This window comes from Macrotis lagotis, chromosome 1, assembly GCF_037893015.1.
Source record: "Macrotis lagotis isolate mMagLag1 chromosome 1, bilby.v1.9.chrom.fasta, whole genome shotgun sequence".
In the NCBI taxonomy this organism is placed as follows: Eukaryota; Metazoa; Chordata; class Mammalia; order Peramelemorphia; family Peramelidae; genus Macrotis; species Macrotis lagotis.
This window is the reverse complement of record NC_133658.1, coordinates 728,780,105-728,802,653: the sequence shown is the minus strand read 5'-3', so window position 1 is coordinate 728,802,653 and position 22,549 is coordinate 728,780,105. Positions and strand designations below refer to the sequence as shown.

Below are 22,549 nucleotides of genomic sequence, written 5' to 3'. Positions count from 1 at the left end.
CCAGACTCCAAACCCAGATAGAAAGCTACCTCCCATAGTATTCCCCACTCTATTTTTGAAGTGGTGTCTCCACCCTCCAACATCAGTTTTGTCCTTGAAATAGTGGAGTATATCTGGTGGTAGATTAGGAGAGAAACTAATTGGTAATTGGAACTTATCAGGAAACACACTCAGTAGGCAGAGTAGGCTTACATAATGTTTAGAAACAAAGTCCCCAACAGTTCCAACTTTGAATGCTTATAAAATACCACAGTATAATATATATTGCTAAAACAAGAAATTTAGACTTTTCAATTGCATATATATATTTTTCTTTTTCTTTTCAGTTCCAAATTTTCTCCCTTCCTGTGCCTCTCCCCATCATTGAAAAGGCAAGAAATATGATATCCATTATACATATGAAGCCATGCAAAGCATATTTTGATTTTAGCCATGTTGCAAAAAAAAATAGCAAGAAAAATAAAGTGAAAAAAATATGTTTCAATTTGCACTCAGTTTCCTCTAGGGGTGGATAGCATTTTTCATCATAAATTAGGGATGATCACAAAAAGTCATAAAGTCTTATATTTTCTTATTTTTATTTGAAATTTTATTTTATTTTTCCAATTACATGCAATGGTAAGGTCATATGTTTTATAAACAAATTAAGTCAATTAAAGAGAGAATAATTTTTATATGAGGAAAAATAGTGCCTACTATGGACTAGGTTTGTGCTTAGAGCTTTGCAATTATTATCTCATTTTATCCTCACAACAACTCTGTTATTATTCTCATTTCATAGTTGAGGAAATTAAAGTAGAAAATTAAATAACTTGTACTGGGTCACACAACTGAAGCTGAATTTGAACTTAGGTTTTCTTGGCTTCTTGTCCATTTGTCCACTTCTCTACTTATAAGAGGAACATTCTCCTAAAAATAAATTACTCACTTTTGGGGGGTAAGATAGATTTCTGTGTTCAACTGAGTGTGTATATATATTTCTTCTTCCTTTGAACCAATTCAAATGAAAGTAAAGTTCAAATGCTGCCCATCACTCCTTCCATTTTTCCCTTTGCTATCATTTTTCCAGATAGAAATCAAACAATCTAACCTTATTAAGTCCCTTATGATTTCTTCTTCATGTTTACTTTGTTATACTTGAGTCTTGTTGCTTTAATGTCATATTTTCTATTCAGGTCTATCTTTTCATTTTATTAAATAAACATTTTTCTTCTTCTGAAGGATTATATTCAATTTTGCTGGCTAAGATTTTTAATTACAGTTTTATCTCCTTTGCCTTCTGAAACGTCATATTCCAAGCCCTTTACTTCTTCAACATGGAAGCTGCTAGATCTTTTGTGATCTTGACTTTTTCTTTAAAATTCTTTAAAATATGTATTTTTTTTTTTAATTTAAGGCAATAGGATTAAGTAACTTGCCTAAGGTCACACAACTAGGTAATTAAGTGTCTGAGGGTGGATTTGAACTCAGGTAGTCCTGACTCCAGGACCAGTGCTCTATCCACTTCACCACCTAGCTGCCCCTAAATATTCTTAAATTATCTCAGTCTATTTTCCAGGTTGGTTATTTTTTTCAATGAGATGTTTCACATTTTCTTCTATTTTTCCATTCTTTTGCTTTATTGTTTCCTTGATGTCTCATGGAGCTAGCCTTCATTTGTCCAATTCTGTTTTTTGAGGAATCATTGTCTTCAGTAAACTTCTGAACTCTTTTCCTATTTGGTCAATTCTACTTTTTAAGGAATTCTTTTACTTCAAGTGAATTTTTGTGCCTCTTTTATCATTTGGATGATTCTATTTTTTAAGATATGATTTTCTTTAACTGTTGTGTGTATGTGTGAGTCTTTTATCAAGCTATCAATTCTTTCTTTTATAATTTTCTTGCATAGTATCTTTTCCCACTTTTTTCTCTATACTTTCTATCTCTTTCATTAACTCTTCCCTGAAAGAACTTGTATTCAATTTCTATTTTTCTTTGAGTTTAGTTTGCAATTGTAGTCACATTGTCTTCAAGGTTTATGTCTTGAGCTTCCCTGTCATCATGGTAGTTTTTTATGGCCAGTTTCTTTTTTGCCCATTTTTCCAGGCTATTTCTTGACTTTGAACTTTATGTTTAATTTGGGCTTTGGAGGCACTGTTCCAAACTTCCTGATTTCTTTGTCTGCTATTTAAAATGTCAGTTCTGGGAGAATGCAAGTTTTTAGTGCTTCCAATGTGTTGTAATCTAAGGAGAGGTATGGTCACTGCACTTCTGGTCTGTGCTCTGCTCTTTGCCCAGAACCCGTTCCTTCTCCTGCGCAGTTACAAATGTTAGGGTTCCTCTCTGCCTTAGAATATCTCTGAGATGAGAATTCTAGAAGCTCCTGCTGCTGCTATTGCATCCTCCAAGTCCATTGCTGATGTTGCTGCTATCCCACCCAATCTCATAGACCTCTCCTTATAACCTCTTAAATTCTGGGCCAGAAAAATGTTTCATCTCAATCTTCTATTGGTCATACCACTCCAGAATCTATTTGATACGTTATTCTAAAGTTGTTCAAAAGGGAACTTTGGGAGAGTTCATTTGAGTTGTTACCTTAATTCCATCATATTGTCTCTACCAGTATATTCACTTTTTAAAAAACTTTCTGTATGTTTGTCTGCCTGTCTGTCTCTCTTTCTCTCTATGTGTCTCCTGTCTCCCTTTCTTTCTCTCTCTGTGTCTCTTTGTCTCCCTTTCTCTCTGTCTTTGTCTCTCTCTTTCTGTCTCTGTTGTCTCTCTTTCTCTCTTTCTGTCTCTGTGTGTGTGTCTCTGTCTCTGTCTCCCTGTCTCTCTCTCTCTGTCTCCCTTTCTCTCTGTCTCTTTCTGTCTCCCTTTCTGTCTTTGTCTCTTTCTCTCTCTGTCTCTGTCTCCCTTTCTTTCTTTCTTTCTTTCTTTCTTTCTTTCTGTCTCTGTGTGTCTGTCTGTCTGTCTGTCTCCCTGTCTCTCTCACTCTCTCTCTCTCTCTCTCTGTCTCGCTCCCTTTCTGACTCCTTTTTCTCTGTCTGTCTGTCTGTCTCCCTCTATTTCATTGTTATAGGGAATTCTTGGTGAAGAAATTCCCCTCACCAAGGAGACAGACACCGGTCTTCAATTTGTAGTCTGCGTGATTAACTTGGAGCAATTAACTTGCTTAGAGTCCGCAGCCAATATATGTAAGAGGCAGGATTTGAACCTAAGTCTCATTCTGAGCATAAGTCTGGCTTTCTAGCCACTATGCCACATAGCTTCTTTAATACAAACTCCTCCCCGCCAAACTCACCAAATAGTGGATGATATTAATGCCCCCCAAATGAGAAGATAGTGGAAAGCTTGTACACTAAATAGAAGATTCCTAACTATATATCTATCATGCATATTTCTTTTGAGGAGAGAGTTAGGAAAACAACACAAGTCTATCTTATGAAATAGACATATTTTCCCTTAACCCACTGCTTCAAATATTTGCTGTTCAAAATTAGAGTAATAGTTAGTAGTCAATAAACATGTATTAAGCAACTTCTATGTACCAGGCAATAGAAGATACAAAATAAAAATTAAAAAATAAAACAGCCCTTGCCCTCAAGGATCTCACAATTTAATGGGAGAGATGACAAGCAAAGCTATATATAGGATAAAAAGGAACTATTTATAGAACATGAGGCACTAGAATTTAGAGGTGTTTTGAAAGGCTTACTTTAGAAGATGGAATTTTATTTGGGGCTTGAAAGAAGCCAAGGAAGGCAGTATGTGGAATTGAAGAGGGAAACCATTCTAAGGATGTGGGACACTCAGAGAAAATTTCTGGAGCTGAAAGATAGAGTATCTAATAAGTCAACATACTAATGGATGAACTGAATCATATCAATATTGACATTCTTGCTATAAATGAAGCCAAAAGACATGTGGAAATTACAGCTAAATGGAAGGATGGCTCACAGGTTCTCTCCGAAAGTCAAATAAAAGAGTTGGTGGAACTGCTTTTATTATGTTTCCAAAGGCAACAAGAAATATCATTTAGTGATATAACTTGATAATTTCACCTTGTGGTACTCATGATAATCATAAACAAAAATCTCACCAGGAAGGTAATTTTAGCATATTTACCAACATCTGTTATAGAGGCTATGAAGACAGAGAAATTATCTGAAAAATTTGCAAAAATTCCTCAAATTAAATCAGCTTTTACTTTTCTACTTAGCAATGTCAACGCAAAGGTGGACATAGTGAAGAAAAGCAAAAAGTATGTTAGAAAATATACTCAGGATCAATACATAAAGGAGCCCAAATGCCTCTAGGGTCCCTTACAACTCTATATTTATGATACTATGAAAATGTGAATAATACAAAATATAAGTTGACTATGTCTTAGCAAATAAACAGCTGGTTATGGAATCATTTCTGAATCAGCTATGTATAGTCAGGCCATCAACTTTCTTTAAGAATGAAAAATCAGCATTAAATTAAAGGGAAAAAATTAGATATATTATGCAATTAAAATAGTTCCAACATGATCCATTTAAACAAACTATTGATGCAACAAATGAGAAATGGTTAAGGGAATAGACACTGACATGAATTATAATAATTTGCAATGGAAGTTGTCTCAATGTAAAACAATCACCACAAAGAGACCCAAATTGCCTCTGCCAGCAAACATTTGAATTTGTCATGTGTGTGTATATATATATATATATATATATATAGAGAGAGAGAGAGAGAGAGAAAGAGAGAGAGAGAGAGAGAGAGGAGAGATTTAAGCTAGAATATAATTTAATTTAATTTACAAAACCTCATAGAAAATGACAGTGGAAAAGTATAAACAATATTACCTTATAAAGGAACAAAAAATTGTGGAAGGGGGGGAAATACTTGGCCTGTGATTCAGTTAAGCCAGATTAACACAAGAACATTAAAGGTCAAAACTGGAAGAAGTACACAAAGATGGAAGATGGAAAAGATCTTTCAAGTTTTCTGAAATAAGCTATTTTATCTTTCAACAACAATGAAGATACCATATTTGATCTAGTTTTGCAGTCCCTAATATGCTGCATGAAAAAAGTAGAAAAGGCACTAAAGAAAAGAAAGGCAGAAAGATTAACTAGACAAGACTGTGCTCACAGTGTACAATGGAGGCAACATAATTTTGTGAGTACTGTGAGTTCTCAAAATATATGAAAGATGGAAAAATTTCAAAGTGATGGAAAAATCATCCCCAATTAATATCCCCAAAAGACACATCAGCAAATTAATATTATTTGTAATATTCCATCATACTTCTCTGTGGTATTTTGCAAATGAATTTTTATTCTAGTCCAATATTTGTCTAGGCTGAAATTGTTCTTATGTACCAAAAAAGGCAAATATTTGTTGACTGAGGCAGTTTTAGATTCTTTTCATCTTTTTGTTGTGGTGATTGCTTTACATCATTTTAACTTTCATAGAAAATAGTAGCAATCTAAGTCAATAATCCATATTGACTACTTTTTGATCTCTTCAAAATTGCTTTATCATAAATCAAAAGCTCTCTGTACAAAAACATTAGAAAGGAACAGGTAGACATTTGCAAGTAATATTCTATAACAGACCACATACCTTTATGGCCATATAACATAATGAAAGATGAAGAAAAAAATTCCCTCTGGGTTTATTATCTATTGATAAAAAAAACTTTTTTCATTTGATAGAGCAACACTCTAAAGCATCTCTTCCAATGATCCCCATAAATATGTGAAAATAATAAAAGATTTTAATCTAAAATAATACAAGAGGAATAACTTTACTTGATTATCCTGTTATTAATATAATAAAGTAGACACATTTGCTCATTAGAGTCATTTGCCACTGAAACAGAAAAAATTCAATGCTAAGTGGCAAGGTCCTCCAGGTACCCCTATTTGTAGAATGTAATTTTTTAATTGTGTAGATTATATTGTACCCTAGATTATTACAAAACCTCCTAAATGAGAACTGTAATTATTCAAAAGAGTTTGACCTAACAATTCATATAGGAAAAATGAACTGGATGAAGAAGATCTACTGTCTGTTTTTGTTTTTTTGATTTTTGCAAGGCAATGAGGTTAAATAACTTGCTTAAGGATGCATAGCTCAGTATTAAGTGTCTGAGGTTGGATCTGAACTCAGGTCACTCCTGACTCCAGGGTTGGTGCTTCATTCACTGTACCACCTAGCTGTCTCAAGAATGTCTATTGTTTAGACCAATATTCTTAAGGTTTTTTTTTAGGTGTTTTTTTGCAAGGCAAATGGGGTTAAGTGGCTTGCCCAAGGCCACACAGCTAGGTATGTATTAAGTGTCTGAGGCTGGATTTGAATTTAGGTATTCCTGACTTCAGGGCCAGTGCTCTATACATTGTTAAGTTCCTTTTTTAACACTTTTTTTAACCTGCATTTTTCTTTAATATAATTTTGCAAGGCAAATGGGGTTAAGTGGTTTGCCCAAGGCCACACAGCTAGGTAATTATTAAGTGTCTGAGGCCAGATTTAAACTCAGGTAGTCCTGATTCCAGGGTTTGTGCTCTATCCACTGTGCAACCTAGCTTCCCCTTAAACCTTCATTTTTAATAAAATTTTGAGTTCCATATTCTCTCTTCCTCCAAACCTTCCTCCACTCAGTAAAAAGATAAGTAATATGATACACATTATACATATGAAGGCATGCAAGACACAGTTCCATATTAACCATTTTTTAAAAATGAAAGAAAAATAATGAAAGTGAAAAAATATGCTTCAATCTGATTTCATAGCTTATTATTCTTCTCTCTGCCTATTAATAGTATTTTCTATTATGAGTCATTTGAAAATATAATTTGGGTCATTGTATTGATCAGGATAAATAAATCTTGTGCAGCTGATCATCATTACAATATTGCTGTTCTCCGGGTTTTGTTCACTTTGCATCAGTTTAAGTGTTTCCAGATTCTTTTGAAACCATTCTGCTCATCAATTATTATAGCACAGTAATGTTCCCTTATAACATATATCACAATTTTTTTAGCCATTCCCAATTAATGGGTATTCCTTTAATTTCCAATTCTTCACCAACACAAAAGAGCTGGTATAAATATTTTTGTATATAAAAGTCCTTTTCTTTTTTCTTTGATCTCTTTGGACTATAGAATAGTACTGGGTCATAGGGTATGCATATTTTCATTGCCCTTTGAGCATATTCCAAATTGCTTTCCATAATGGTTGGATCAATTCATAGTCTAGCAACAGTGCATCAGTGTCCCTATTTTCCCACATCTCCTCCAGCATTTATCATTTCCTTGTCTGTTGCTTTAGCGAGACTAAATTTACTAAAGCCAGACTATTTGAGGTAGTACCTTAGAGTTGTTCTAATTTTAATTTCTTTAATAATAATTTAGAGCATTTTTATATGATAATTGATAGCTTTGATGCCCTTTTACAAAAATTGTCTGTTGATATATTTTGACCATTTATCAATTGACCCCTTTTCACTTTTAAAAACTGAGGGGCAGCTAGGTGGCACAGTTGATAGAGCACTAGCTCAGGAGTCAGGAGTACCTGAGTTCAAATCCAGCTTCAGACACTTAATAATTACTTAGTTGTTTGACCTTGGGCAAGTCACTTAACCCCCATTGCCTTGTCAAAAAAAAAATTTATTGAGAATCCCTAAAGAAGTGAGCTAAATTTCATATGGAAAAATGTGCAACATTTCCAATGACTTCAAGCTTCCCTTTGAAATAAAAGCCCATTAAAAAAAATTGATATCCTTATAGGAATGGTTTATGGCTGTAAGTCATAGAATATCAAAATTTTCTCCAGAAATTTGGAACTATGCCCAAAGGGCAACAAAATGTGCATACTCTTTGATCCAGCAATACCACTACTGGGTCTATCTATACCCTGAAGAGATGATGAAAAATGGTAAAAGCATCACGTGTACAAAAATATTCATGGCAGCCCTGTTTGTGGTAGCAAAGAATTGGAAATCAAGTAAATGTCCTTCATTTGAGGAATGGCTTAGCAAACTGTGGTATATGTATGTCATGAAATACTATTGTTCTATATAGAAACCAGGAGGGATGGGAATTCAAGGAAGTCTGGAGGGATTTGCATGAACTGATGCTGAACAAGATGAGCAGAACCAGAAAAACACTGTACACCCTAACAGCAACATGGGAGAGATGTTCAACCTTGATGGACTTGCTCATTCCATCAGTGCAACAATCGGGGACAATTTGGGGATATCTGCAATGGAGAATACCATCTGTATCCAGAGAAAGAACCCTGGAGTTTGAACAAAGTTCAAGGACTATTCCCTTTAATTTAGGGGAAAAAAAACTGATATCTTATTGTCTGATCTTATCTCTTATACTTTATGTTTCTTCCTTAAGGATGTGATTTTTCTCTCACCACACTCAATTTGTATCAATGTACAACATGGAAACAATGTAAAGACTGACAAATTGCTTTCTGTGGGGGGGGGGGTGGGGGAGGGAAATAAGATTGGGGGAAAAATTGTAAAACTCAAAATAAATAAAATCTTTAATTAAAAAAAAATTATCTCCAGATTCAAATGATCAAACCAACCTTGTTTTTCTATATCCTGAACTTTAGTGACTACTCACCTTCAGGACCAAATAGATAAAATCTTCTGTTTGACACTGAAAGCTCTTTATAAACCGGTCCCCCTTTCATATTTTTCATCTTCTTGCATGACTTCCCTCGATGCTCTCTACTGCTGCATTGGTCTTCTTGCCATTCCTTGAGCACAACACTCCAAAAGGATCTCTGAGCCTTTACATTCCGGTCTCCTGAATTTTGAATGTTTTTTTCCTTTCATCTCTACCTCTTGGTTTTTCTGGTTGCCTTTGATTCTCATTTTAATTCCCTGTTCTATAGGAGACTTTTGCTAGTCCCTTTAGCTACTGCTCCTTTCCTCTCAGATTGCCTTTTATCTTTTTGGTATATATACATGTTAATAATAACAACCATAGCATTTACATCACTTCTACAATGTTCCAGGGACTTTACTAAATACATTACAAATATTATCTCTTTTGAGATTCACAACAAACCTTAAAGATAGGTGTTCTTCTTATTTCCATTTTTATAGATGAAGAAATTAGGTAAATGGAGGTTGAGTTCACTCGGTCACAAAAGTAAATATCTAAGGCAGGATTTAAATTCTGGCCTTCTTGACACCAAACTCAACCCTCTGTGCACTCACTATGCCATCCTGCTGCCTAGATATATATTAAAATGTGAGCTCCAAGAGGGCAGAAACTGTTTTTCCACCAGTATCTAGCTCACTATGTGTATACACATATTATGAAGCCATGTCATCCATCCTCTTTGTAAGTGAAGGACAAACAACAACAGAGAAAGGGACTGGACCTGTGTGATTTCACATGTAAAGGGAATTTCTGGACTAGGAAACTTTCTTTACCAATTGAGGCCAGTAGTTTTTCATCAACTTTTAATCTTAGAGGTTGTCTAGAGCATTGAGAGATTGAGCAATTTGCCCCGGTCACAGTACCTGTTTGTGGTAGAGAGGAGGACATTAGCCCACATCTTCCTGATTCTGAGAGTCAGGATTTTATTTATTATGCCCTTCTGCCTCTCATTTTTATGGTATGATACTATTCCATTTACTTTCATATATTATATTTGATTAAAGTGTTCCTTAGTTGATGGTTACCCCCTTAGAATACAACTTTTGTAACAAAAAAAGGTGCTATAAGTGTATTTGTATATATGGGTCATTTCCTTCTGTCTTTGATCTCCTATGGTTTATATGATTAGGAGTGGTATTGATGAGTCAGAGTTTGTTGTTTAGTGACCTTTAGGGGAAAGTTTTAAATTGCTTTCCAGAATGGTTGGATCAATTTACAACTTCACCAACAGTATATTGGTGTGTTCATTTTCCCATAGTCTCTATAATAATTATTGTCTACTATATTTATCATCTTTACCAATCTGATATGAGTTGAAACTTCAGTGTTTTAATTCTCATTTCTCTTATTAATAGTCATTTCAAGAAGTATTTTATTGACAGTTTGCTCTTTTTCTTTTGAGAACAGTCAGTTCTGGGGCAGCTGGTAGTGCAGTGGATAGAACATTGAGTTAGGAGGACCTGAATTCAAATCCAGCCTTAGACACTTAATAATTACCTAGCTGTGTGACCTTGGGCAAGCACTTAACCCCATTGCCTTGCCAAAAAAAAAAGAGAGAGGGAGAACAGTCAGTTTATATTTTTGACTATTTATATTGTTCTTACTTCAATCAAGCAGAAATTTTTGAATTAATAGTAATTTGAATCATGAGGTGAGCTGCAGTTGTCACATAAGTCAATGGTCAGGATTAAAGGATGTTTATCACATTATTCCAGATATATTTCCCAGCAATTTTCCTGCTCCAATTTACAAAGTCAGCTAAAAAATATAGTATAATGTTCCAGGGAATCCAACATCACTAATGATAAAGAGCTTGATCTGATGTTAGATTAGTAGTATTGTTTAGTTGTTCAGTTATATCCGACTTTTCATGTCCCCATGGACCACAGCCTGCCAAATCCTTCTATTCTATCATCTATCTATCTATCATCTATCTATCTATCTGTCCATATCTATCTATCTATATCTATCTATCTATCTATCTATCTATCTATCTATCTATCTATCTATCTATCTATCTATCTCATTCTCTGCTAGCTCATTTTCCTTTTGTCTTCAATCTTTTCCAACATCAGACTCTTTCTCCATGAGTATTGTCTTCCCATCATGTGGCCAAGCATTTAATCTTCACCTTAATATATGACCTTCCGGTGAATAACCTGAATTAATTTCTTTAAGAATTGACTGATTAGGTCTCCTTGTTGTATAAGGGGGCTCTCAAAAGTTTTCTCCAGCACCACAATTCAAAAGTATTGATTTAGTGGCACTCAACTTTTTCTACAATCCAACTCTCAAAGCCATACATTGCTACTGGAAAAACCATAGCTTTGACTATGCAAACCTTTGTTGGTAAGGTGATGTCTCTGCTTTTTAGTATGCTGTCCAAATTTGCCATAACTTTCCTTCTAATCATTTGATTTCATGGCTGCAATTGTCATCTGCAGTGATCTTTGAGCCCAAGAATATAAAATCTGACACTGCTTTCATTTCTTCCCTTCTATTTGTCAGGAAATGATAGGACCAGTTGCCAAGATATTAATTTTTTTGATGGTAATCTTCAAGCCATCTTTTACAATCTCTTTCACTCTCACTAAGAAACTTAATTCCTCCTTACTTTCTTCCACCAGAGTAGTATCATCTGCATATCTGAGATTATTGATATTTTTCCTGGCAACTTTAATTCTAGTTTTTTGATTCATCCAGCCTGGCATTTCAAATGATATACTTTGTCTAATACACAGTCTGGTCTAAATCCTTTTCCAGTGTTAAACCAATTGGTTGCTTTCAGGACACAAACAGAACTCTAATTTCTTTGAGGACCTAAGGATTTTGTTGTGATCCACACAAGGTTTTAGTGTAGTCAATGGAGCAGAAGTAGATGTTTTTCTGGAATTTTTCTCTATGATCCAATAAATGTTCACAAATTAGTCTTTAATTCCTCTTCCTCTTTGAAAACCAGCTTGCACTTTTGGTAATTTTTGGTTCATATATTACCGAAGCCTAACTTGAAGAATCTTAAATATAATTGCTGGTTTGTGAAATGAGCACAATAGTTTGATAATTTGAATGTTCCTTGGTAGTAGTAATATCCACGCTGACTCAGTGTTCACTGGTTAGTGAATTAGAATGTAAGGTCTTTGAGAATAAGACTTGTCTAATTTTTTTTATTTGGGTTGATATTGCAGTATGAATGGAAGATAGAAATCAAGCAATCAACCAATAAATAAGCTCCTACTTAACACTACAACTTCCATCCCATATATTAGGCCAATCCCTTCTCTTTCTCCTTCTCCTTTTCTTTTTTTAATATTTTTTTTTGTTTTTCCAACTACATGCCATGGTAGCTTTCAACAATCAATTTTGTCAAGGTTTTGAGATTAACATTTTTGTCCCTTCTTTCCTTCCTGACAGAAAGCGATCTAATAGAAGCTAATATATATAAGCATGCTAAACATAGATCTATATTAATCATATTGTGAGAGAAGAATCAAATTCAAACTGGAAAAAACATTAAGGAGAAAAAAGATATAATACATAAAACAACTTTTAAAAATTAAAGATAAGTAAGCTTTAGTCTGCATTTCACTTCACAATTTTTTCTCTGGATATGGATGATATTTTCTATCACAAATCTTTTAGACTTGTCTTTGATTATTTTATAGCTGAAATATGCAAGTTCATCCTATTTGATCATCACCAAATGTTGTTGTTAGTGTGTATAATGTTCTTGTGGTTTTGCTCACTTCAATCTGCATCAGTTCATGCAAGTTTTTCCAGGCTATTCTGAAGTCCAGTCCTTCAAGTTCTTATAAAACAATAGTGTTCCATCACATTTATATAACACAATTTGTTCAGCCATTCCCCAGTTGATAGGCATCCCCTCAATTTTCAATTCTTTGCCACTACAAAAAAGAGTTACTATGAATATTTTTGTCCATGTGGATTTTTTACCCTTTTTTGTTTTCTCTTTGGGATATAGACCTTGTAGTGGTATTGCTGGATCAAAGAGTACACGCAATGTCCTTGGGCATAATTCCAAATTCCTTTTCTGAAATGCTGGATCAGTTCACAACTCCACCAATAAATGCATCAGTGTCCCAGTTTTCACACATCCCCTCTAACATTGATCATTTTCCTTTTTAGTCATGTTGGTCAATCTGATAGGTGTGAGATGGTACCTCAGAGTTGTTTTAATTTGCATTTCTGTAATCAATAATAATTAGGGCATTTTTTTATATGAGTGGATAGTTTTAATTTCTTCATCTGAAAATTGCCTTTTCATATCCTCTGACCATTTATCAATTTCTCCTTGTTCTTCTTACCTCAGACTAGGTAAAGCTCAGTTATCTAACTTGATGAAGCATATAAATCTACTTTTATTCTCATTATTATCTTGATTCACTCCTAGCCTGATTTTCTGAGGTTTTCTGAGCTGGTTTTCTGAGCCCCTAGTTTTTGAAGGAATAAATCCTTTAAAGAATTCCAGGAACAAACCATATATAAAGGACTTTATTTTTCATGACTTTTTAAAAATTATTAACTCAATGGTTTGGGAGATGTGGGAAGAAATATTCATTTTAAATGATTTTTTATTCAAAAAAAGGAAGAAAAGAATACTAGGAATAGCTTGTTAGCTCAGGTTGAACCTCTACACGCTCACCCAGAGCTGGCTATTATAGTCAACATATTCTTAACTAATCATGTGAACTTTGCTGCTTGTACTTAAGTTGTGTTCCCAACTTCTCACAGTTGCCTCCATTCTTTGTTGATTCATTAATTTCTTATTTCTTCCCCCCCCCACCATTAGATAGTCCCTGCCTTCAAGTCCCTTGGAATCTTTTGCTTCTTTTTGAATCCTCTGTGGTTAATTCAATAACTGACAGATAGTAGGTGTTTTAACAGAGGTTTCCTGATGTATTGATTGATTTCTTAGACAACCTATGCTCATTACTAAAGTTCTGAGCTCACACACTCTTCAGTTTAGTCCAGGAAGCTTCTCAAGATTTAACACTCTCCATGATCCAGGTTTCCCTCACTTAAAATTATTACTAGAAATGGTAATAACAGTAACAGCTAGCATTTACTTAGAGCTTCATGGTTTGCAAAGCACTTTACAAATTTTAGTTCATTTTATCCTAATAACAACCCTGGGAGGTAAGTGCTATTATCCCCATTTTACAAAGGAAGAAACTGAGGCTGAGAAAGGTTAAGTGACTTGCCTAAGATCACATAGCCAGGAATCATTTGAGGCTGGATTTGAATTCAGGTCTTCCTAACTTAGGGTCCAGGGCTCTAGCTATTTTGCCACCTAGCTCATTTTAGTTCTCCTTTAATAAAGGTATTTAACTCTCTCTCTCTCTCTCTCTCTCTCTCTCTCTCTCTCTCTCTCTCTCTCTCTCTTGTTTTCTTTTGCAAGGTTAAGTGGGGTTAAATGATTTGCCTAAGGTCACACAGCTAAATAAGCATAAAATGTCTGAGGTAACACTTGCACTCAGGTCCTTCTGAACTCCAGGGCCAGTGCTTTATCCACTGTACCGCTTGTCCACTTCATAACTTATCTCTTGCAAGTAACCAAGGTTACCACCCATCTGAACTGTAAGTATCTTTTTTACAAACCAGATTGTTTTTCCTTCCTCTTCATAGAAGACCAATGATATCACAGGCTGGTGTCTTGAATATAAATTGGATTTAAATGTGGCAGAGTTGCACAAAGCCATCAGTCTCACTCTTCCAGCATCAAAGTCCAGTGGCAAGACAAAAGCTATGATGCCTAGCAATGGCCCAGGATGCAGTGGATGACCTTGGGGTCTTCTCTAAGTGTTCTACAGCAACTGCTTCAGTTGCCTTCATGGCCATTGGAACAAACTGTCTTCATGTGCTCATTCCGTTGAGGGAAGTCTTCACATATTTAGGGCAGACATCTCTCCAACTCACCAATGGGTTTGAGGCCAATTGGTTACCCTCAATATGGTTTAGCCTATCTTCTGAGCAGATTTTACCAGGATTTGGCTGCTGTGTACACTAAGTTTTCTTGGAGTCACAGGTGAGAGTTGGGTGACAGGTGGACATTAAGACAGATGAGCAACCCTGAAAAGGGCTTGGCAAGCCCTCACACTACTCCATATCCCTCCAAGGTATATAAAAAGGGAATGTGTAAAGGTAACAGCCCTCACATTAAATCCTCTGGATAATTTCCATGAAAGACTCACAAGGCAGGACATAGCATTTCTCCTCTCTTACTTGTCTAAGATCAGTATTCCAAGCCCTTTACTACTATTGCCCAGAAGTATATTTTTTGGTTTCTTTCTCTTCTTTCTTTCTCTCCCGCCCACCCCCCCCAAGACTTTCCTGGACATCTGGTCCTGGGTTCACAATCTTTGAAGAAACATTTTCAATTTGTACAAATTAGTTGTTTAATGGCAGTGTTGAATACAAATGAAAAGAAGAATTTAACATATAGTAATAAAATGGTAAAACAAAGAAAAATGCTGTATTGATAGTGTTTTATAGCCATATGTTTAAAAGTAACTGAGTGGTAACTGTTTCCCAGACAAATAGTGCAGGTGAAACTCAAATTCAGTGTTGAGTTCTTTAAGACGGCACTGATCCATAATACTCAAGAGCCTCTTTCAAATCAGTAAAAAGCATACTTTTCCTTAGAGCTACTCAGAAATAAATGTAAAAGTTAAGAAGTTTGTGCTAACCATATAGGCACTTGCCATGTAATGATGGCACTCCATTTCTAAGAGGAAACAACTGTCTTCTAAATATTTCTTCTTTAGAATACAGTGTGTCATGAGTCCTCTGGAAGAAGCCTGCAATGAACAGCAATTTTCCTGGAATGGTTTTAGAAGTCTTTCCCAGAGGAAGGGGAAGGAACTTGATAAATATCAAGACCTTTGCAACCATGTGAATTTTTCTGGGAAATCAAGAATAAGGCAATTATGAGGATGGCTTAAGTACCAAAGAGGCAACCTTAGAATATTTTCAAAATAAAATCTTGAAGATGAGAATTGCTAATGATTGTCATCAATTGGTAAAAAAAGAGATTATGCTTTCAAAGACACTTCTGTCTTCCGTGTAATGGTCTATTTATTTAACAGGGCTCATTAGGGTCTGTTAGCACATTTAAAAAGTATTAAAAAACCAAACCAAATAACAACATTTACCCTTTAGCACTAAGGATTGAAACAAATACAATGATCAATCCAACAAGCTCATTGTGATATGGGTGGCTAAACAGATGCAAATTATTAATTAAAGACTAAAACTATCCTTAGAGTCACAATCTACTAGTACTTTGATGATCAGAAAAGGCTATTACCTCCACTAAAATCCTACCTTGATGTCACAGAGCAGGGTAAAAGGATTCTTAGGCAGCTATAGCAAATGGTGGACAAGTTTCTTAAAGTCTTATTAGGGTGAAAAGATGATGAGTAGGGACTTGGTAATAGATTGTGTGTCTGTTGGCCTAAGACTAGCCCAGCTAAGTGATGAACTCATCTCTAGAACTTGGACTACCACATGATGAATTTTTCAGCTCAAGAAATTGAACAGGGTGAGATTGAGAAGTTGATGTATATGAGGTAGAAGGGATACTTTGGGAAATTTAGGAAACATAAAAAAATCAACGATATCATTAAATATTGGAGGATTTTGAAAAAAAAAACTGTTGAAGGGGTACCCATACAAGTGATATTATATGTCTTTCAAAGAATCACAATAATCTGATATTCAAGATACATAAGAAGCCATTAGGAATATGAGGGCATAACCCATTCCTTCAATAGATAAATGGGTAAAGGACATGAACAAACAGTTCTTAAAAGAATTGTAACTATTAACAAATACATTAAAGAATGATCTGAGTCACCAAGAGTTAGAGAAATACAAAAAGAAACTATTGGAGTTTCATTTCAAAAGCAGCAAATTGATAAAGATGATAAAATAGTCAATGTTAGAAGGGTTGTGGAAAGAAAGGCACACTAATAATAATAATAATAATAATAATAATAATAATAATAATACATCACTTGTGGAGCTATGAATTGGATTAATTATTCAAGAAATTATGATGCAATTAAGTGAAGAAAGTGCCTAAAATGTTTATGCCCTTTGAACCAGAGACCTCCCTGCTGGTCAAATGCTTCAGAGAGGTCAATGCCAAAAAGAAATAATTCTAGTAATACTTTTTGCAGTTGTAAAGAATTGGAAATAAAGTAAATGCCCATCAATGAGGGAATGGTTAAATAAGTTGTAGAATTAATAAATTGGAATATTGCTGTCATCTAAGACAGAAGTATTAAATTCAGATAGAAATGGGTCCCTTAGAAAACCTCAAATTAATATTATCTGTGTTGTATTAGATATTTATTTTGTTAAACATTTGCCATTTTAATCTGGTTTGGAGTTTTATAGATGTTGAGAGTTTAATATCCATGCTAAAAGAACTGATAAACATCATGAAAGCAGAGAAGCACCAGAAGACATATGAAATATGAAAATGAAGTAATCAGAGCAGGAAAGTAATATATACACAGGGATTATAATAATGTAAATAAAAAGAATAACAAGAATATAATAATTTTAAATGGAATGTAGTGAAATTATAATGACAAGCTTGGCCCCAAAGAAGAAATACTTCCCACTCCCTATTTCTTTATAGAAGGGGCCAAGGGTGTGAGATACTGAAAATACGGTCAGACTTTCTGAGTACACTGGTTAATTATGTTGACCCCCCCCCCCTTTTTTAAATTCTTGGTTACAAGAGATAATTCTATCCAGGAGGGATACTTTAGAAAATTTAGGTAATGAAAAATGGCAACAATAAATATTGGGATTTTTTAAAAAGAAAAAACCCCATAAAGGATCATAACAAATATACTCACAAAGGATGAACAACTTAACGTTGTTCTCTTTCTGAAGTGAAGTTTAAAGTCCTTTAGAGGCTTTGGACTGATTGTATCTGTGCATTGAAAGTCCAGGAATACAGTTAGTTGGATGTGACAATGTCCTTGTTTCCTGGGTTTGTCTTATTTTCATGTCCATTCTTTACTTATTCATATACTTGGAAAAATAGATGAGACTTAAGGTTTAAAAATGGGTAATCTAAAACCCCAAAGGTGTTTGGTTAGTCATTTAGACAAATAATCATTACCTAATTTATAATCTGGTTGACACAGAGGATAGAGTGCAGGGTTTAAAATCAGGAAGATTCATGTTCATGAATGGCCTCAGACACTTACTAGGTGCTATGTGACCCTGGGCAAGTCACTTGACCCTGTTTACCTCAGTTTCCTCATCTGTGAAATGTGCTGGAGAAGAAAATGGCAAACTATTCCAGTATCTGCCTAGTGGGTCTTAATTGAAAAATGACTCAACAATAAAATCTTATCATATACCCTTCACTAGATTGGAGTATATTGAAATATAAATGGAGTGCTCACCAAAAATAAGGGTGAGATTTCTGATTGAAACCAAGGCTCTTCATTAGTAAGAGCAATCCAAAGAAAAGACTAGCTCACTGGGAGAGCCAGAATCACAGCATTTGAGAGTTTGAGGGACTTTGGTGTCCAGGTATTTATTTCATAATGAAAAGGATTCTCACTAAAACCTACTTGATAAGTGATGATCCAGACTCTGCTTGAAAATCTCCAATCAGAGAGAAATCCACTACTTTTCAAAATAACCCATTCTTACTTTTGTACACCTCTAATTATAAGGAAGTTTTTTCTGACATCATCTAAATTGATTCTACAATTTTGACCCATTTTTCCCTGGTTTTGTCCTCTGGAGCTCTCTCTGACAAATTTAATCTTGTCCTCTAGAATACATTCCCTTCAAATACTTGATAATGACTCTCATGTTCCCCTCCAGACCTCTTTTTTTCTGGGCTAAATACTCCCAATTCCTTCAACTGATCCTCATACTAGACTCAAGGTACTTTGAGCCTTCCAAAAATGGTTGGCCAAGTCTTTAGTAAGTGGAATGGAGAAAAGGGCACCTGAGTAGGTCTATTGCCTTTTCCATTCTTCTTCACTTTTTCCTGACCCTTTCATATGCAAATATACCTCTAAAGGTCTTAAAAGGGGCATATTCTTATATCCTGTGAATACAAGTGCTTAAAGTTTAAAAGCAGCTGATCCTTTTTTTCTTATTGTTTCCTGCCCCTTAGATTCTGCAATTTCATCAAGTGGATTGAAGTGGACTCAATGGATTAGGGATCCACTAATCAGTTTTGCTCCCCATTACACTATCATTTTGGATAGTTTGCATTTCTTCTTTTGAAAACTATTTATTCTTATCCTTTGGTCACATCTACTACATAACATGGCAGTCATTCTTCTCTAGCATAGCATTTTGTAAATTTGTTTAATTAATGGGTTTGTCATTCTGGAATTGTATTTCTAGTCCAAGAGAGGTCAAATTCAGGTTCAAAATGCATTCATTCTTTCAATAAACATTTAGTGAACCTCCTATGTATTGCCCAATATAAAAGATCTACTTGGGCAATATTACACATTCTGAAACTATTCAAAGCTAAGGAAACCAAACCTAAGATTGAAAAGAACATCTAAATAACAGAAACATCCTTTCCAGTATTAGTTATTGGCACTGATATTTGCATCTATTATCAGTTACCAAAATTTATCAAAATGTTTATTAATCAAGGATTATTCTTTAGAAAGCAATAGAATTGGGGCGGCTAGGTGGTGCAGTGGATAGAGTACCTGCCCTGGAGTCAGGAGTACCTGAGTTCAAATTCCGCTTCAGACACTTAATAATTACCTAGCTGTGTGGTCTTGGGCAAGCCACTTAACCCCATTGCCTTGCAAAAACCTAAAAAACAAACAACAACAACAAAAAGAAAGCAATAGAATTAAGCAAATAGATTTTAAGCACTTGCTAAATTCAAGGTAGTATATTTTTAGATACTGAAGCAATGAGAAACAAAGATTAAAAAGGAGATAGTTCCTGCTTTCAAAAAAGTTTGCATTTTGGGGGAGGCTAGGTGGTGTATTCAATAAAGCACCTGCCCTGGAGTCAGGAGTACCTGAGTTCAAATCTGTTCTCAGACACTTAATAATTACCTAGCTGTGTGGCCTTGGGCAAGCCACTTAACTCCATTTGCCTTGCAAAAAACCTTAAAAAAAAAACAAAAAGTTTACATTTTGTTTATGCATTTAATGCTAAGAAATTGTTAGTTTTTTTTTAAATCTTAGGAAAATGGGGAAAACAAGCCTCGAACAAACCAAGCCAACCAAGACTGTATATTATGATGTATATAATAGGAAGTGAAAGTGTATCATAAAAATAAGTAAACCTAGATTTAAATTAATAATTTTTAAAAAGAGTTTTATCCAATTCATATTATGAACTAAGAGTATTGGTAATAATAGTTTTTCTTTCTTTTAAGATGATGGGAAAATTAAAGTGCACAGGAGATAATGGACTCTAAAATTACATTGGAAGAGGCTGGTGTCAGAGGTAAGTAGAACAAGTAAAAATCAAGCATAAAATACATATTTGGTCCTCTATTTATTCTCATACCCTTTCAAAGTTGTTTCCTAAGTTTAATTTAATTTTTCTTAAGTTTTATCTAGACTAATTTTTTGTAAGGAACGGTGGTCCAGGAGATTGAGAGCTGAGCCTGGAGTTAGGAAGATTTGAGTTCCACTATAGTCACTAGAAAGTATCTACTTACTAGCTGTGTGAACCTAGGCAAGTCACCTAACCCTTTTTAGTTCAGATTCATCAACTTAACTACCTCCCTCTCTTCCCTTTCTTCTTCCCTCTCTTTCCTCTTTCCTCCCCTTTTTTCCTTTTCTTTCTCTCCTTCCTTTCTTCCTTCCAGCCAAATGATGTCCAAAGAATTTTCTAATATTTTAGTCTGACATTTTCTCACTAAGATAAATTCATAAAATTAAGTTGCTTTTCTATTACATTTTCACATGTACATTATTGATCAGAAAATTTTTTTTTAAACTTTTTGTCCCTCTATGTACATATAGAGGGTTAGGAACTGAACCCATGATTTCATTAGAATGGGGAACTTCTGGAAAGAAAACTACCCAAAAAGAAGCAGAACCCACTAAATCAGCCACAAAGATCCCTGCAGGATGTATATTGACTTAGTTTTAAAATTTAATATAATCTATGTTCGATTGTATTTTTACTCATTTAAAATATTTCCCAATTACATTTTAATCTGGTATGGGCAGCACCTGAGTATTAGCTTCAATGCATCCTGGTCAATACTGCTCTGGTCTAAGGTAATATAAGGTCATACAACCAGTATGTGTCAGTAGTGGGTCTAGAACATAGGTATTCCTGGTTTCAAGGTCACCACCTAATCCATTACACCTCTTATGTTCAAACTCTTATTTATTTTTCTTTTCAAAAATAAGCCTCATAGTTATTACAACCGTCCCATCTTTTTTTTTTTTTTTTGTTAGGTTTTTGCAAGGCAAATGGGGTTAAGTGGCTTGCCCAAGGCCACACAGCTAGGTAATTATTAAGTGTCTGAAGCTGAATTTGAACTCAGGTACTCCTGACTCCAAGGCCAGTGCTTTATCCACTATGCCACCTAGCCACCCCTCCATCTTTCTTTCTTAATCTTCTTCTGCCTTGCTCTCTCATCAGAGCACTCAGATGTGTCTAATTATTCTTATGAATCAGCCTAATACTTTCAATGACCATACATTAGAAACATTTTTTGACTTCTTACTGAATGCAGACACCAAGAATTACTGGTTTCAGCTACCTCTGCTGCTTCTCTGAGTCACTTGGTGATGTGATTAGGGAAGGATATTAGAGAATGTATCTGAAGTAAATTTGCTCAATGGCAGGAAAAACGAGCTAATGATTCTGTCGCAGTGGTGCATCAATCTGATGTGAACATCACCGACCTCAAGAAATCGACTGTGGTATTCAGAGTCATGTTTTCATTGAAATTCTTATATGCCCTCTGCTTCCTGTCTTTGAATCGGATCCCTATGTTGATTTGCCTTGACCTAAAGAGATTTTAGAGAGATGCATGGATGTCTTTGTATCTCTCATGGTTTGATAGGATTTTGAATTGAAAGGAAGCTTAGAGAACATTTGTACATCTCATTTTACAGAGAGAAGGAAACTGAATCCTGGAAAGAGAGAAGACTGGTTCAATTCACATAGTCATTAGACTTGAACCCACAGCTAGAGGAGACCTCAAAGGTCACCTACCCCCAATTTCCTCTTTGTGTGTTTGAAGAAATGGAGAGATGAAGTGATTTGCTGAAGGTCACACAGATTGGCAGAGACAGCGTTGAAACCCATGTCTTCTGAAACCTGAGCCAGTACTCTTACCACTCCCTACTCCCTCTTGCCTGTTTTTAATTGACATTTTATTTTTCCAAATACATGTCATGAATGTTTTTTCAACATTCATCCTCAAGATTCATGTAATGTATATTTTTAAGTTGCAAAATTTCCTTCCACTCTCCCTTCCCATCCCCCTTCCCTCAACAAGGAACAGTAAGGTTAACATTGGGTATATACATATACATATATATATATATATATATATATATGCATATATATATATATATATATATATTTATATTAGGTTTTCACAAGGCAGTGAGGTTAAGTGGCTTGCCCAAGGCCACATAGCTAGGTAATTATTAAGTGTCTGAGGTCGGATTTGAACTCAGGTACTCCTGACTCCAGGGCCAGTGCTCTATCCACTGTGCCACCTAACTGCCCCTGTACATACATATTTTTGATAAACATGCTTATAGATTAGTTATTTTCAGTATGAGGAATTAGGATTAAGAGAAAGAAACATAAGAGATAATTTTTATGAAGTGTTCATCAGATTCTGAAGGGTCTTTGTGTGTGTGTGTGTGTGTGTG

General features: G+C 34.9%; 2 long non-coding RNA genes across 3 annotated transcripts in view; one reads left to right on the top strand and one right to left on the bottom strand.

The window, feature by feature from the left end:
* LOC141523746 (uncharacterized) overlaps positions 1-14,554 on the bottom strand; it is a 66,996-nt gene extending 52,442 nt beyond the window's left edge. Inside the window, exon 1 of the long non-coding RNA XR_012478576.1 lies at positions 14,274-14,554. This is a non-coding gene — a long non-coding RNA (uncharacterized LOC141523746). The remainder of the gene's footprint in view (positions 1-14,273) is intronic.
* LOC141523749 (uncharacterized) overlaps positions 14,502-22,549 on the top strand; it is a 124,854-nt gene continuing 116,806 nt past the window's right edge. For both annotated transcript variants that reach the window (XR_012478578.1, XR_012478577.1), the window contains exons 1-2: positions 14,502-14,700; positions 20,074-20,144. This is a non-coding gene — a long non-coding RNA (uncharacterized LOC141523749). The remainder of the gene's footprint in view (positions 14,701-20,073; positions 20,145-22,549) is intronic.